This window comes from Ambystoma mexicanum, chromosome 5p (assembly GCF_040938575.1).
Source record: "Ambystoma mexicanum isolate Mex_15411 chromosome 5p, UKY_AmexF1_1, whole genome shotgun sequence".
Lineage (NCBI taxonomy): Eukaryota > Metazoa > Chordata > Amphibia > Caudata > Ambystomatidae > Ambystoma > Ambystoma mexicanum.
In genome coordinates, this window is record NC_090930.1 from 235,723,282 (window position 1) to 235,737,624 (window position 14,343).

Genomic DNA, 14,343 nt, shown 5'->3' on the forward strand with positions numbered 1-14,343 from the left:
GCGAGCACGCGCTTACCGCCATGCCGGTAATGAACGTTACCGCCATGCCACAAAAGTGTCCCCAAAGCCCTTACTGCCAACAAATGCACTGTACATAACACTACCGACATGGAGTAATCAGCGGTGACCGTAAATAGCGGTCCCTGCTGTTTACAGTCACCGGTCAAGAACGGAACTGGAAAAAACTTCACCGCACAGGAACGGGAAGGAGCATGGCGGCCATCTTTAAAATCACAATCCATTGCCATCCTCTCCATACAGGACCCGGAGGCATATACCGAAGAGAGTAATTGGCATTCGAGACCAGCATCATGCCTAAAGCATTAAAAAAGTGAGCCGCAGGCACAAGAAAGGAGCTCCAGATACTGGTGGACACCCTGCATGAACATGCGGACACTGTATTCAGCAGTGATATGCGTAGGCCCACCGTCGTCAGGAAGAAAGAGATCTGGGCCTTGGTAGCACAGAGGGTGAGCGCCGTAGGAAACACCCCCCGCACCACCAAGGATTGCCGGAAACGGTGGGATGACCTCCATCTCCGGGTACGGGCCATCCTCTCGGCAAACCGAAGTCAGGCCCTGGAGACAGGAGGAGGGCCAGGTTCCCCCATCAAAATGATGCCGTGGGAGGAAACGTGCACGGCCATGATGGGCACAGAAGCCATATAAGGGGTTGGCGAAATGGAGTGCAGTGCAGCGTCATCCACTGATGGAGGTGAGTGTCATGATTCAAGACAGAACATGCATTCCTAATGTAAGTCACTGCCAAGGGCTGGGCAAGGTGTCACGTCATGGTTGGGCAAACCCCCACCCCGCAATGAAATCATGCCGTAACAAGTGGGACCCAGTCTGATGTCAGATGCATGGCTGTAACCCATATGGCCCATACCACACAAAGAGGCCGGATCTGTGAGGCACACGGGGCAGTGATTGTAAACACTGTGAATGTGAGTCATCACAGTACACCGCCAACATGTGTGACCCAGACATCTGCATGCATTTAGCATCGAAGCCCAGATCACTGTCCCACTCACCACCCAAATGTCCACAAAACGCTGAAATCCCATTGTGATACCATAGGCATGTACTAATGCTGACACCCAAATCATTGCTCATGCCGTCTCTCTCTTCCCCCCCACAGGCAGCGGGCTTGACAGCGAGGACCAGGAAAGCACCCGGGTCAGTACCTCCAGGGGCAGAGGCAGGAGCCAACGTATACCTGCAAGCAGGAGAAAAACACAAGCCACACCACCTGCTCCTGCAACCCCATGGAGGGTGCACAACCCCCACCTGCACCCCTACCCATGCCTGCAGTGCCGCTGGACACGTGCCCCACGCTGCACTCAGAGGAATCCAGTGTGGCTGGGGAGCATGCAGCCATGTGCCTCCTCGATGTTCCAGACAGTCCACCATCAATTTCCGGAGCAAACGCGGAGGATACCAATGACATTGCCCATACCCCTGACACACCATCATACAGCCAAGTGGCACACAGCGACTCCGGGGAGAGTGACACCCCAGGGCTCACAGGGCAAGGATTACAACCTGCCTGTCCTGAATCCACTTCCCCTGCAGACACTCTGGAAAGGCCTGCAGGCCCAATACCAAGCCTGCCAAGCACATCGGCCACATCGGCCACAGATGTATTGCCCTCCCAGCACCTCACAGGCCTCATTGAGGAGTTCATCAGGGACAATAGTGATTCTAGGTTGGAGTGGCACAATGACCTTCAGGCTCTTGGCGAGGTGATCACAGCGAACACAAACCGGCTCTGCGAGGTGCTGGGCTGGATCGCAGATGCCCTGGAGGCAGCACACCCCACACCACAGCCCGAGCGGGTGGACCCACCCTCCCAAAGCTCGTCCACGTAGACCAGCCGGTCCGACGCTCACTGCGTACATTGCACCGCCACGACATGGATCCCCCTGGCTCTGGGAGTGCACGTTGACCATGCTGGCACACACATGTTGACTATGTTGTAGCAATGGGACTATTGTGGGGTTGTTGTGGGGGGAGGTGGAGGGGGGTGAGGGTGTGTGTGGGAGTTGGGGGGAGTGGGAGGGGGTGTGTGTGTGGGAGTTGGGGGGAGGGGGAGGGGGGTGAGGGTGTGTGTGGGAGTTGGGGGGAGTGGGAGGGGGGTGTGTGTGGGAGTTGGGGGGAGGGGGAGGGGGGTGAGGGTGTGTGGGAGTTGGGGGGAGGGGGAGGGGGTGAGGGTGGAGGTTTTGTTGTACACATTTGAACATTATTACTCAATACACTGGTTGATCATCCCTAAGAAACAGAGTGGACATTCATCATTGTGCATGTGTCCTTTAATGTCTCACAGTGCAATGTGTACATGTATCCCCACACCCAGTGCCCAATGTCCTGTCATCCTCAAACCCTCAGCTGACTTGTGAGTCAGAAATATTGTCCAATCAATGATTGCCGCACGGAACGTCCCTCCTGTTCATCGGCACCGTGATGCTGTCCTGCCATTCCTTCCTCCTCCCCCTCATCATCATCTGGTGGTAGCAGTTCCACGTCAGGGGGCAGTGGCACGTTTCGACAGATGCACATGTTGTGCAGCATTACACATGCCATGCTGATCTTGGACACCTTCTCGTGGCTGTAGATGAGTGCCCCACCCGACCGGCTGAGGCAACGAAATCGTGCCTTCAACAGGCCGAAGGTCTGCTCTATCGGGTATGGGATCTATTGTAGTCCTCCTCGTGCCAGTTCTGTGGGTTGCGGACCGGGGTCATAAGCCACAGCTTCAAAGGGTAGCCAGCATCACCTGCATGAGAGTGGAATGAAGGTAAGTGTTTGTATATTCATGGTGCAGAACTGTATTAGTCTTACATGGCAGCAGGTGATTACTGGCCATGCACACATGTCCCAGGATACAGTCACCCCATTACTGGCCCGGGTATGTGTCCTGTGCAATGGAATGATGGAGGGGGTAGCTTCTTCCTGATGGGTCATGGTGTGCACTCACGTCTTGTTGCATGTGCGTCGTATATGCATGCAGCAGTGTTGGACTGCATTCATTGATCTCATGCGTGAGATTTGGTGACAGGGGGGTGTTGTCTGTAGTTGGTAGCATACTCGTCATTCTGCACTGATCCCTACCATGGTGACTTGCAGCAATCCTATGGGGGTGCCGGACCAGTGACACGCTGTGGGATCCCTGTTAGACTCACTTCTATGCACTCCCAGGGATGACTGTCCTGTGTGTTGTGATGTAGGAGTCAGCGACATGGTGCTATTGCACTGCATGGTGCAGGATGCCCTTACGGTGTGTATGGGCCGCCGATGAGTGGTGCATGTGTTGTGGTATTTGGCCAGGTTTCCTGTTAGTCATGTAGTGTTAGGTGTCGCCTCGGATTCAGCACTGTGTGGTTAAGTGGTCATGTGCCGTGTCACTTGTTTTAGGGCACAGTGTTCTGTGAGGTGCACATCGTGCACTGGCGTGAACATTCCCACACAGGTGGAGTATGCATCCCCCCCCCTTTCCCACACAGGTGGAGTATGCATCTCCCCCCCCTTTCCCACACAGGTGGAGTATGCATCTCCCCCCCCTTTCCCACACAGGTGGAGTATGCAGACCACCTACTCACAGCCCCAATGCACTGCCATGGCCCATTCAGGTTACTCACCAAGTAGCCAGGCACGTCGTCCAGCATGTCGCTCCATGTAGCGTGGTAGTGTTGAGTTCCGCTGGACCAACGAGTCATGAGTTGATCCGGGGTATCGGGCATTGCAATGTGTGATGACTTTGCTGGCATTACACACCATCTGGATGTTGATGGAGTGGTATTGCTTGCGGTTACGATACGGCACCTCCATGGCATGCGGGACCACCAATTCGACGTGGGTGCAGTCGAGGGCACCTATGCAATTTGGCATGCCTGCCAGTGCATGGAAGGCAACTTTGGTGTCATATATCTTCTGGGGAGTCCGTGGTAGGGATATGTAGTCCCTTGTGTGGTTGAGGAGGGCACCCAGCCCTTGGTTGAGTATCCGGGAAAATATGGGCTGTGAAATGCCATGCATGTGCCCCACTGTATGCTGGTAGGTGCTTGTGGCAAGGAAGTGGAGCACAGACACTACCTTCAGTAGAGGGGGGATGGCAGTGCAGATTTCTATGCGGCTCACTATGTCGTCATGTATCAGGTCCACTATGGTGGTAATGGTGTCCCGGTCAAGCGGGTACAGGGTGTGGATCTGCTCTGGTGTGAGGTTGAAGGGGGTGGCTCTGATGCGGGGGATTGGGGGCTGCCGGCGTGGTAATGGTGCCTGCACCGGTAGGGCATGCTGGGCCTGTCTCACCCTCCTTCTCCTCCTGTGTATCCTCTGTGGTGGGGGCTGTGGTTGTTGTTGTTGCTGTTGTTGTAGTTGCTGCCTTGCAAGCAGGGCCTCCAGCTCCAGGAATGCTGCTACAATTGGTATCATCTTGGTGTGGGATGGGGTGTGGTGTGTGGGTGTGCTCCTTTTTTGCTGTGACAGACTCCATTGCCTCCACCTGTGCTGATTGAGTGCACCTGTGCCTCTTTGAAGCACTGCTCATGGTTCTTAACACCTTCTCAGCGATGCCGGTATTTACTCCATGGCGGTAAGGTACTTTGCGGCCTTGTGGAGGCCGTTTTTTCCATGTCCGCTTTACTTTGGATCAGCTCCGGTTTACGCCATGGCGCTATTTTCGGTATGGAGTGTCGGGCGCGCGCCACTGAACCGCTATTTACAGCCTCGTAATTTACGGCGCCGTAAATAACGGTCTCGTGGGTCAGAATGGGCCGTAAAGGGAAACGATGCCGGTAATCCTTTACCGGCATCGTTTTTCCTTTACCGCCCAACTCGGAATGACCCCCATTGTTGCCCCTACACTCGTTTATCAGTATCCATGCTGATGGCATGGGTGTGTGTGTGGCAGTTGTTGGTTGTCCAGTGTTGACTAAACTATATTGTTTATGTTGTGTATGCTACACATGCGTTGTCCCTGTTGACTGATGGCTATGTTGTTTGTCTACTTTTCTACAGTTGCTGCAGCTGGCGCAGATGGAAGAATGTTTGCTGTGAAGCAGAGGAGCAGGGATAGGGCCTCCAGACTTAGGCACAAACCCCAGCCACTCGCCATTGACACCTCCTCTGAGAGCGATATGGCTGGTGGAGCACCAGTACCATCAGGCGAGGCTGCTGAGGGTACGTTTTAGGAGGGGATTGTGGTGGGGGACACCTTAGTAGCTGTGGGGAAGACTGCTGACACACAGGGGCCATTGAGGGCAGAGGTTTCTCTGGAGTCATCAGGCTCAATGGAGGTGGAGGAGGAGGTCATTGCAGGCAAGCCCACAGGGTCAAGTGGGGGCATCCGGAGATGTTCAGGCTGCAGCCCTGGCCCAGAGATATGAGGCTGTGCAGTCCACTGTGGAGGATTCTGCACAACCTCCTGTCCTTGGGCCATCTGCTGTGTCAATGACCACATGTGTGGATGCCACCACCCAGACCAAGGCCCTGTTTAAGACCAAGCTGGCCATCTGATATGTGGAAAAGTCCCGTGAGGTGGATCATGCCTATTTGTGATGCTGTTTCAGTTTCTCGCGTGGAGGTGCTTCAGCATCACAATCAGATGAGCCACTTTATGGGCCGGCTGGCAACTGCAACGCTCTTGGGTGGTCTTTGTGCACTCGCACAAGCAATTTCCCCCTCATCTACCTCTTCCTCTGTGCTCCAGTCATCCTCCAGAGATCTTTCCATGCCACATACCACCACAGCCCCCTGTGCAGCATCCCACAACAACCGCCCAGTCTGGTTGTGCCTATGTCCCTGCCTGACGTGAAAGTCCCAAGAACACCACATGAGGTGGTCACTGTGCCTGCCCAGGCATGCACACAGGAACAGGTAGTGGAGGTTCAGCTGCCACCTCAGGGCATTGCCAGTGATGTGCCCATCTGACAAGTGTCATCCAGTTGGAGGGGGTTCCTACACAGCTTACACTCTGCCAGGCAGAAGCAGATGAGAAGTGTGAGGAGGCAGTTAACGCAGGACTATTCCACCCAGATGAGGCAAAGTAGGTTACAAATGGAGAACATCTCACAGAGGAATGGAAACGGGTAAGTGAGATGGTTTGCATCTGAGCACAATCTGAAAGGCAACTGATCGTGTAGAGGCAGAGGGCTAGGTAGGCAACCATTGCCAGGACCAGGGCAGAGCTGGTGGAGAGGCAGACAATGTGGTGGCCAGCCATTCTGGAGGATGATTGCAGGGATGCGCATGAGGAGGAGAGGCAGATGGCTGAGGGCCTCCAAGCCCTACAGGCAAGAACAGGATACAGCCTACAGGCAGAGGAGGAGGAGAGTGACATTGCAAGACATTTGAGAGGAGTAGCCCATTGCCAGTGTATATAGTTGTATAGTGTTAGGTTTAATTTAGGACTTTTATTTCATTTTCATCCCTGGACATTTTTAACCTCATCCATATTTTATAATTGCAGTGTATATATTTTTAATACACATTTATGAATATTGATACTACACTTCTTGCAGTATCTTTGTCCATGTGCAAAATCACATTTTCCATGTTATCCAAATGCATTTCTTCTATGACTGTCACGCTGGTTGGGGAGTCACTGTGGATGTTGGGGCTACGCTCATCACTCGTTCATTCGATATTCGGTAGCTATATTCCTCCCAAAGAATGTTCATCCACCCAAACACATCTGTAATCTCCCACTACCTGCTCTCATAACGTGCTGCCACTCAACGCTGCATATTCAAAAGATTGATAAATCCATCTGGTTGTACACATAATCCATCTCCTTGACTCACACGCTCTTAGACAGATTTTGCATATAATTATAATAATAATAATAATAACTCAACCACAACCCTGTTCGACTTGTATCACTTGCATGGAATTCCCCCACCCCCTGTCTACTTTCCTTCCTTTCTACATGCTACAATGCACACATGCATTCCAACGGACTCACAACAATCTCTGATATCTCGGACGTGGGTCCTCCAAGGGCTTTCACCTACAGCACTTTGAGGCCATTGCAATGGCACATGGGCACAATAATAGGCAAAATAGCATTCAATTGCATTACTATGTCACAAGTACATGGAGTGGTCAAAGTGTAGATGATGCTACATTATGCTGCCCTCTTGATATGCAACTGAGTGTAATGTACCAGGGAGTCCTGTAAAGAGCTAAGGGCATGGAATCAACAGCAGTGCTCCCAGTTGTTCATGTTGGAGGAGAATATGTGGCAAGTGTACTTCATGTTGGAAGCAGGCCGGCAGATTTGATGTAAGGTGTCGGTCGACATTTGACTGGTAGGAGTTTAAACTAGCAGGGGGAGCCTGGGATATTGGGTCGAGGTCAATGGGGCTGGTGGGAGGTTGATCACTTGAAAGAACAGCCTTGGGTAGTGGGCCAACGTGAGTCTGGGTGGTGGCATTCTGCTGGTGGGCATCAGGCACTTACACTCTAGGCAGCAGATGGTGAGTTTCTGAGACAATACAGGGCAGGAGGAGGCAGGAGGAGGCAAAGCTAATTGTATGGGGGCAGGAGGAATTTCAGGGTATGTCTCACATCTGAGGCAGCAGATAACAGAGTCAAGGGACTTAGCCTGTAAGTTACATGCTACGCGATGCCCACAGAACACTTACGGCATGCCTACGCAGCACACAGCAGTGACAGGGCGATTTCAGAGGTGCAAGGGACATTACCAGTTGTAAACAAGAACGGGAGACGGAGGATTTGACATCATTGACATGTATTTTCGGGGTGCTTCACAAGCCATTGCCTTCACCTTACGCATACCGGAGAGGACGGGGGTTGTGGTGAGGGAACACTTGTCCCTGCACCAGGTGGAGGATGTGCTGAGGGCACACGTGCCCAAGTCCCAAGACATGGTGAGCCTTTGCCCACAGGTGACCTGACGCCAGGCGAGGACATGGTCGGAGGCCTACAGGTGGCTGGCATCACCAAGGGCCACTAGGGCCAAGAGGGGACACCCTGCAGAGCAGGAAGAGGCACCACCCCATCATCAAGCCTTGTGAAGGAGAAGGGGACCACTGAGGAAGAAGAACTTGTCGAATCAGGAGGCTGAAATCATCACAGTGTATGTGCAGGAACACCATGTGGACCTGTACCACTCAGCTGGCAGCACCTATACACCCGCTCAGCAAATAAGGTTGTGGCAGGAGTTCACAGACCTCATTAACACTTGTTAAGCTATGTTATGTGATGTTATGTTAAAGGTACTTATACCACGCACTGTCACCACTGTGGTTCCTTGGTGCTCTGGCAGGTCTGTAATGCAAGGGGGTAGCAGGTAAGTTAACAGGGCTCTGTGGGAAAAGGAGCAAGAGAGCTGTGATGTGCTGGTGGCAGCTTCAGTTTGGTTGACACCATTCGCTGAGCGAAGTTTTTTTTTGGTTGGTAGCCGTCATATGCTGTTGTGCGTGGCTATGTGTGGCTTGTTTCATTGTTGTGGTGTAGTGAAGTGTGTGCAGTTTGTTGTGCTGTAAAGGCATAGTTGTGTTTAGTTCGGAGTTTGAGAAATGTATGTAGAAGGATGAGTTCTTTTAGTAGGGTTAGCTAGTAGTGCTGCTTTCCCGTCCCCTGTCATGCCCCTCACAGCTGTGGCTGGAGAGGCGCACAGCTCAACAGGTCCGCAAGCAAATGGTGGACCTCATTTGAAGGACTAAGGAGAAGCTCAGTGGTAACCTGGCCTCTGCCCAGGTCACTGAAGGGGGTCACCAGGGCAGGAGAAGCTCACTCCTTTTGAAGAGGTTGCAAGTAGAATGATAAGCAGTGAGCAGGTACTTGGCGTGGGAGTCATGGATACCAATGTCGAGACATTTGTGTGTATCGAATGTGCTGATCATTTTGCATGGCATTCTCACATATGTATAGGAGTACAGTTGGGTGCAGTTGGCAGCCATCCATGGCTACTGCATGAATGCTACCATGTGCACTATGATCACCGGACAGGCATTCCGAAGGTGATTCAGTGATTTCCATGCATGGTACATGTTATTTATTTATTTATTTATTTATAAAGTGCCCAAAAATCCGGCGGCATCGAGGCCCTGTTACAAATACCAGTTACATGTGACCAGTTGGTATTTGATAGGTAATTCATACAGATCAGTTACATTTCAAGTAGTATACCAAACATAGCAGACAGACTTTGAGGAACAGTGGTGTGTTACATGAAAACAGAAAGGAAGGCAGACCAATGGGGATCTTGGACATTTAAATCAACAGCTAGGTTTTGAGAGCTTTGAGGAAGGTCCAGTAAGATTCCTCTGCTCTCAATGCATGTGGTAGGGCATTCCATTGTTTTGCTGCAATAGATCGAAAGCTGGAGCCTCCCGCTTTGGATCGTGAGAATCTGGGCTGGACTAACCAATGGGAGTAAGGTGTTCTGGTGAGCTTAGATGAGACAGTCTTGGTAATTTTCTGGGGCAGGGAAGGTGGGGTGCATCTGGAGATGCATCTATGAGTGATCAAGAGTGTTTTGAACATAATCCTGTCTTGGATGGGGATCCAGTGAACAGCTCTGCGAGCGGCAGTGATTTGTTCAGATTTAGGAATGTTTAGGAATTCTTCAGCTGCAGCCACCGAGGGCAGGCGCCCCTGCTGTTGCTAGTGAGCTGGATCCAGGAAGGAGGAGCGGCGTCGGCCATCGCACCTCCTAATGCTGGGGTAGGGGTCCAGTGCCTCCAAGCCTCCCCTGCATCTGTGCGAAACGCAGATGCACTTGCCCACATTTTCTTCTGATGTGCCCGAAATTGAAACTCGGCCGTGATCACTGCGTGCTACCTAAAATGGCGGCGCTCACTTGTCGGCATCACGTTGTCTAGCAACGCTTATTCGGCAGCTGATTTGCCTTTCCATCGGCTACCAGCCTACTTCCAGGTGCGGCATCCACCGGAAGGCGTTAGCCAGATCAGCCCCACGAAGGATCACCACTAAGGATCCAAACCTGTCTTTGTCTGTCTTGCTGCATCGCAGCCGCAAGGTGCAAGACCACTAACGTTAAGAATTTGCAGACATGGATCCATTAACATCGAACGCTCGAAGCAGGAGCAGGAGCTCCTAGCCACTGCTGAATAGTGATCCACTGCTGTAACACCTTTTTGCAGGACTGCACCAAGGTAGGCCACCTCTAGGGTGCAAACTGCAACTATCTGGGTTATTCTTATCGCGTTAGGCGCGGTAACCATTCAAAGCGATTCAAGGTTAATAATCATTATATCTTAAATTACCTGCATTTGCTGTACATGATATCTGCTGTAACGCTGTGACTATCCCTCTGTTAGTGACACTCACTGGCAACTCTCATCTAAGTGTCCTTTGTTTATGCATCTGATTGTAGTGCCTTCCTGGCTCTCACTGCCAAAATCGAATTTAGGTGTCCCCTGTTTATGCATTTGATTGTAGTGCCTTCCTGGCTCTCACTGCCAAAATCGAATTTAGGTGTCCCCTGTTTATGCATTTGATTGTAGTGCCTTCCTAGCTCTCACTGCTAAAATCGAATTTAGATGTCCCCTGTTAATGCATTTGATTGTAGTGCCTTCCTGGCTCTCACTGCTAAAATCGAATATAGGTGTCCCCTGTTTATGCATTTGATTGTAGTGCCTTCCCGGCTCTCACTGCCAAAATCGAATTTAGGTGTCCCCTGTTTATGCATTTGACTGTAGTGCCTTCCTGGCTTCGTAATCACTGGCTCTCACTGTTAAAATCGAATCCAGGTTTCCGTGCTTGGCCATTCCATGCCCCTGCTGCTCTCTATGACACATCCACCTTGGCTTTCACCTAGCTGCACACAGCGCTGCCTAAACCCTTGGTCCAACAGCCTGTCCCCGGTCTTGGTGCATCCTGCACTGTTTACTTGCTGTGCACGACATTCCAACCTAACCGCGCTGTATTTAGCAGGACCACAACTTATTGTGATGTTATTTAGTCAACACTAGGCTTCGCTCACACTGTACACTTATATGTTTTACTTTATATTTGCTTACACTTAGTCCAATCTGGGCATCTGTATCCACTTGCCAATTCGGTCACTGATACCTTAATCCCTTATACTGAGACCCTATCTTGACCTGCGTGAACAATTCCGTAGGTACCCTACTCAGGTAACTAGGACTACCATCATGCACGTCAGTGCACTCCTTCCACTATACTACATTCTAGCCCTACGACTTTCCCAAGTTACTCAGTTACCTATGGTAACAACCTTCCCCCTCTGGGTTAAACTCGATCAGCCTCCTATCAGTCTTGCATCCCAGGACCTACACCTCCAGGCACGACCAATTGTGTCTCCCAGAATGAGCCCGGCAGCATCCACTGTAGGCCATATCAACCAATAGCTTAATGACCCAGCACTATGGCTGGAACACTTCGCTAGGAAACCCACACCTAACCAACCATGCCCCCTCTCTCTCAGAAATAAGAGACTAGGCACCAGATTCCGCCTACGACACTCCTGCAACAACGCCACGAAGCAAACCTCACTCTCACCACCTGGATCACCTTCAATTACTACCACATGCAAATCTACAACCACAAGGGTTAAACTGCCCATGTTTAAGGGTGCCCTTATTAACGCCAGATCTCTCACTGCACACGCATTAGACATAGCTGACCTTATCACCACGTCTGACCTTGACTTCATAGCTATATCCGAAACATGGCTTCATGCCGCTTCTGGCCACTCACTATCGTTGGCCCTACCGCCTGACTACGGCATCACACGATGTGACCGTACCACTGCCCACTCCCGAGGCGGTGGTGTGGCCTTCATCCATAAAAATGCTCTTGACCTAAGAGTGGTACCCGACTCCAAACTCGTATCAGATGAGTCGCTGTCAGTCAAACTAGCACTAACACCCAACGAAACGGCCACCTTGCACCTTATCTATAGGCCCACGGGACCTGCACCGACCTTTGTCAGTGAGATTTCCACTCTCCTCCTCGACAAAACTAAAAACAATTCACAAACAATCATCCTAGGCAACCTTAACTTAGGTCTTGGTGACCTAAAAGATCCTGTGGCGACTGACCTGGAGAATGTTCTAACTGACCTCGGCCTCACCTTATACATTCAAGAACCTACCCATATCAAAGGTAGAACACTTGACTGGCTAGCTGGCTTCAACTGCAATATTAAGGTTCTTAACATCACCCCCTGCTTATGGTCTGACCATCACATCATAACCTTTAACATTGAAGCAACCCCACGAACTCCGACACCAATAGCCCCAGCACTCCCGACTAGAAGCAAAAAAGACATAACTAAGGAGAAACTCCTCCCATTGTTACTCCCATCCCTTAATGCAGCCACCAACACCTGCTCTGATCCTACTTCCTTAGCAGACACCTACAACCAAAAAATGCTAACGGCCATTGACTCCATAGCACCCATCAAACTCAGGAAGGCTAAACTACGAGCACATCTTAATTCATGGTTCACCCCACAGTTAAGAATGCTCCACAAAGCTAAACGTTGTGCTGAAAATCGATGGAAAAGCCACCCTTCTGACAAGCACAAAGATGGTTTCCTTCTTGCCTCACTCACTTATAAAGATGCTATCATCACTGCAAAAAAGGAATCTCTTAACAACCGCATTCTGCAGGCCGACTCGAACACAAAGGAACTCTTCAAAATCCTAAAAGAGCTTGAAACGCCAGTCGCACCCCCTGACACTTGCATGAAAGATAGTAAATGGTGTGCCAACATTCAAGCAGCCCTACTAAATAAAATCTCCACACTACAAGCGAAAATTAAAGATAAGCAGGACAGCCTGAAGCATGACAACCGCTCACACTCCCCTGCTAGGGCCCCCCCTCTAGACACTGCTAATACCAAACCATTTTCATTCTCACCGCTTACCGTTGCAGAGGTAGAAAATATCATCCTGATTATTAAACCATCCAACTGCCAAGGTGACCCTTGCCCAGCCCCTATTATTAAGGACTCAGCGCATGATCTGGCCCCATTTATTACGGCCTTCATCAACTCCTCCTTTAAAACAGGTATTGTCCCAGACAACCTTAAGGACGCTTGGGTGATCCCACTGCTTAAAAAACCATCCCTAGACCCAAGCATACCCACTAACTTCCGACCTATCACCACAGTTCCGTTTCCGCTTAAGATTTTAGACCGTGCTACATACCTTCAGATCCAAAACTATTTGGAATCCAACAACTTGCTAGGTCTACGACAATCCGGATTCCGCCCCAGACACGGGACGGAGACTGCTTTAATAGACCTAAAAACCCAAATTGAGGTATTAAAGGATCAGGGCAAACTAGCAATGCTACTACTTCTCGACCTTTCAGCCGCATTTGATTTGGTCAACCACCAGATCCTTTGCAAGCACCTCCACTCTGCTGCCAACTTCTCATCCTCAAATCCTTTTTGAGCAATCGATCCATGAGAGTCTTTGCCCCATCCGCAGCCGCGGACCCTTCCCCAATTCACTGTGGCGTACCTCAGGGATCTTGCGTGTCACCTACACTCTATAACATTTTCACGAAACCACTCTTTGATGTGCTTGACTATCTGGGTGTCTCCTACACTAACTATGCAGATGACACCCAGATACTCATTCCCATCACAGGTGATTATCTAGCTGACACCAAGGCCCTTAATGATGTCTACCTGGTCATCCAAGCTTGGATGGCCCAACACCAGTTGTGCCTAAATGACGACAAGATGGAGCTCCTGATCTTGGGCACTGCACAACGCCTGAGCAGACTAGAATCGTCCTATCAGTCATTCACTATAGACGCTAACAACATTCGAGTCTCAAAAGATACTAAAACGTTAGGTTTCTACCTTGACGCTACCCTATCATTAACCCGACAAACAAATGCTGTCAGATCTGCTTCTGTATACACATGCAAACTTATTGCAGCCTGCAGACCATTTCATACCACCTCCAACAGTGTCACATTAGCTAGAACCCTCATCATGGCAAAAATTGATTGCTGCAGTGCTCTTTACCTAGGCACTAGCCAAGAGAACCTGAATAAACTCCAAACTACCCAAAACAATGCCATTCGAGCTGCCCTAAACATTCCCCGCAACCACCATATCACAGAATCTAGAACTTATTTAAAGTGGCTACCTGTCAAGCAGAGAATTTCACTTAAAACACTCGCCCTTACGCACAAATGTCTGGCTAATAAGGCCCCTATCTACCTCGGCAGTCGACTGTCGCGCCACTCAACCTCCCGACCACTAAGAACTGCCCAGTCCCACTGTCTAGCGATCCCTATATTTAAACTGCAAAAAGCAGGGGGCTCAAGCTTCCCTGTCCTAGCTTCCAAGCCATGGAACTCCCTC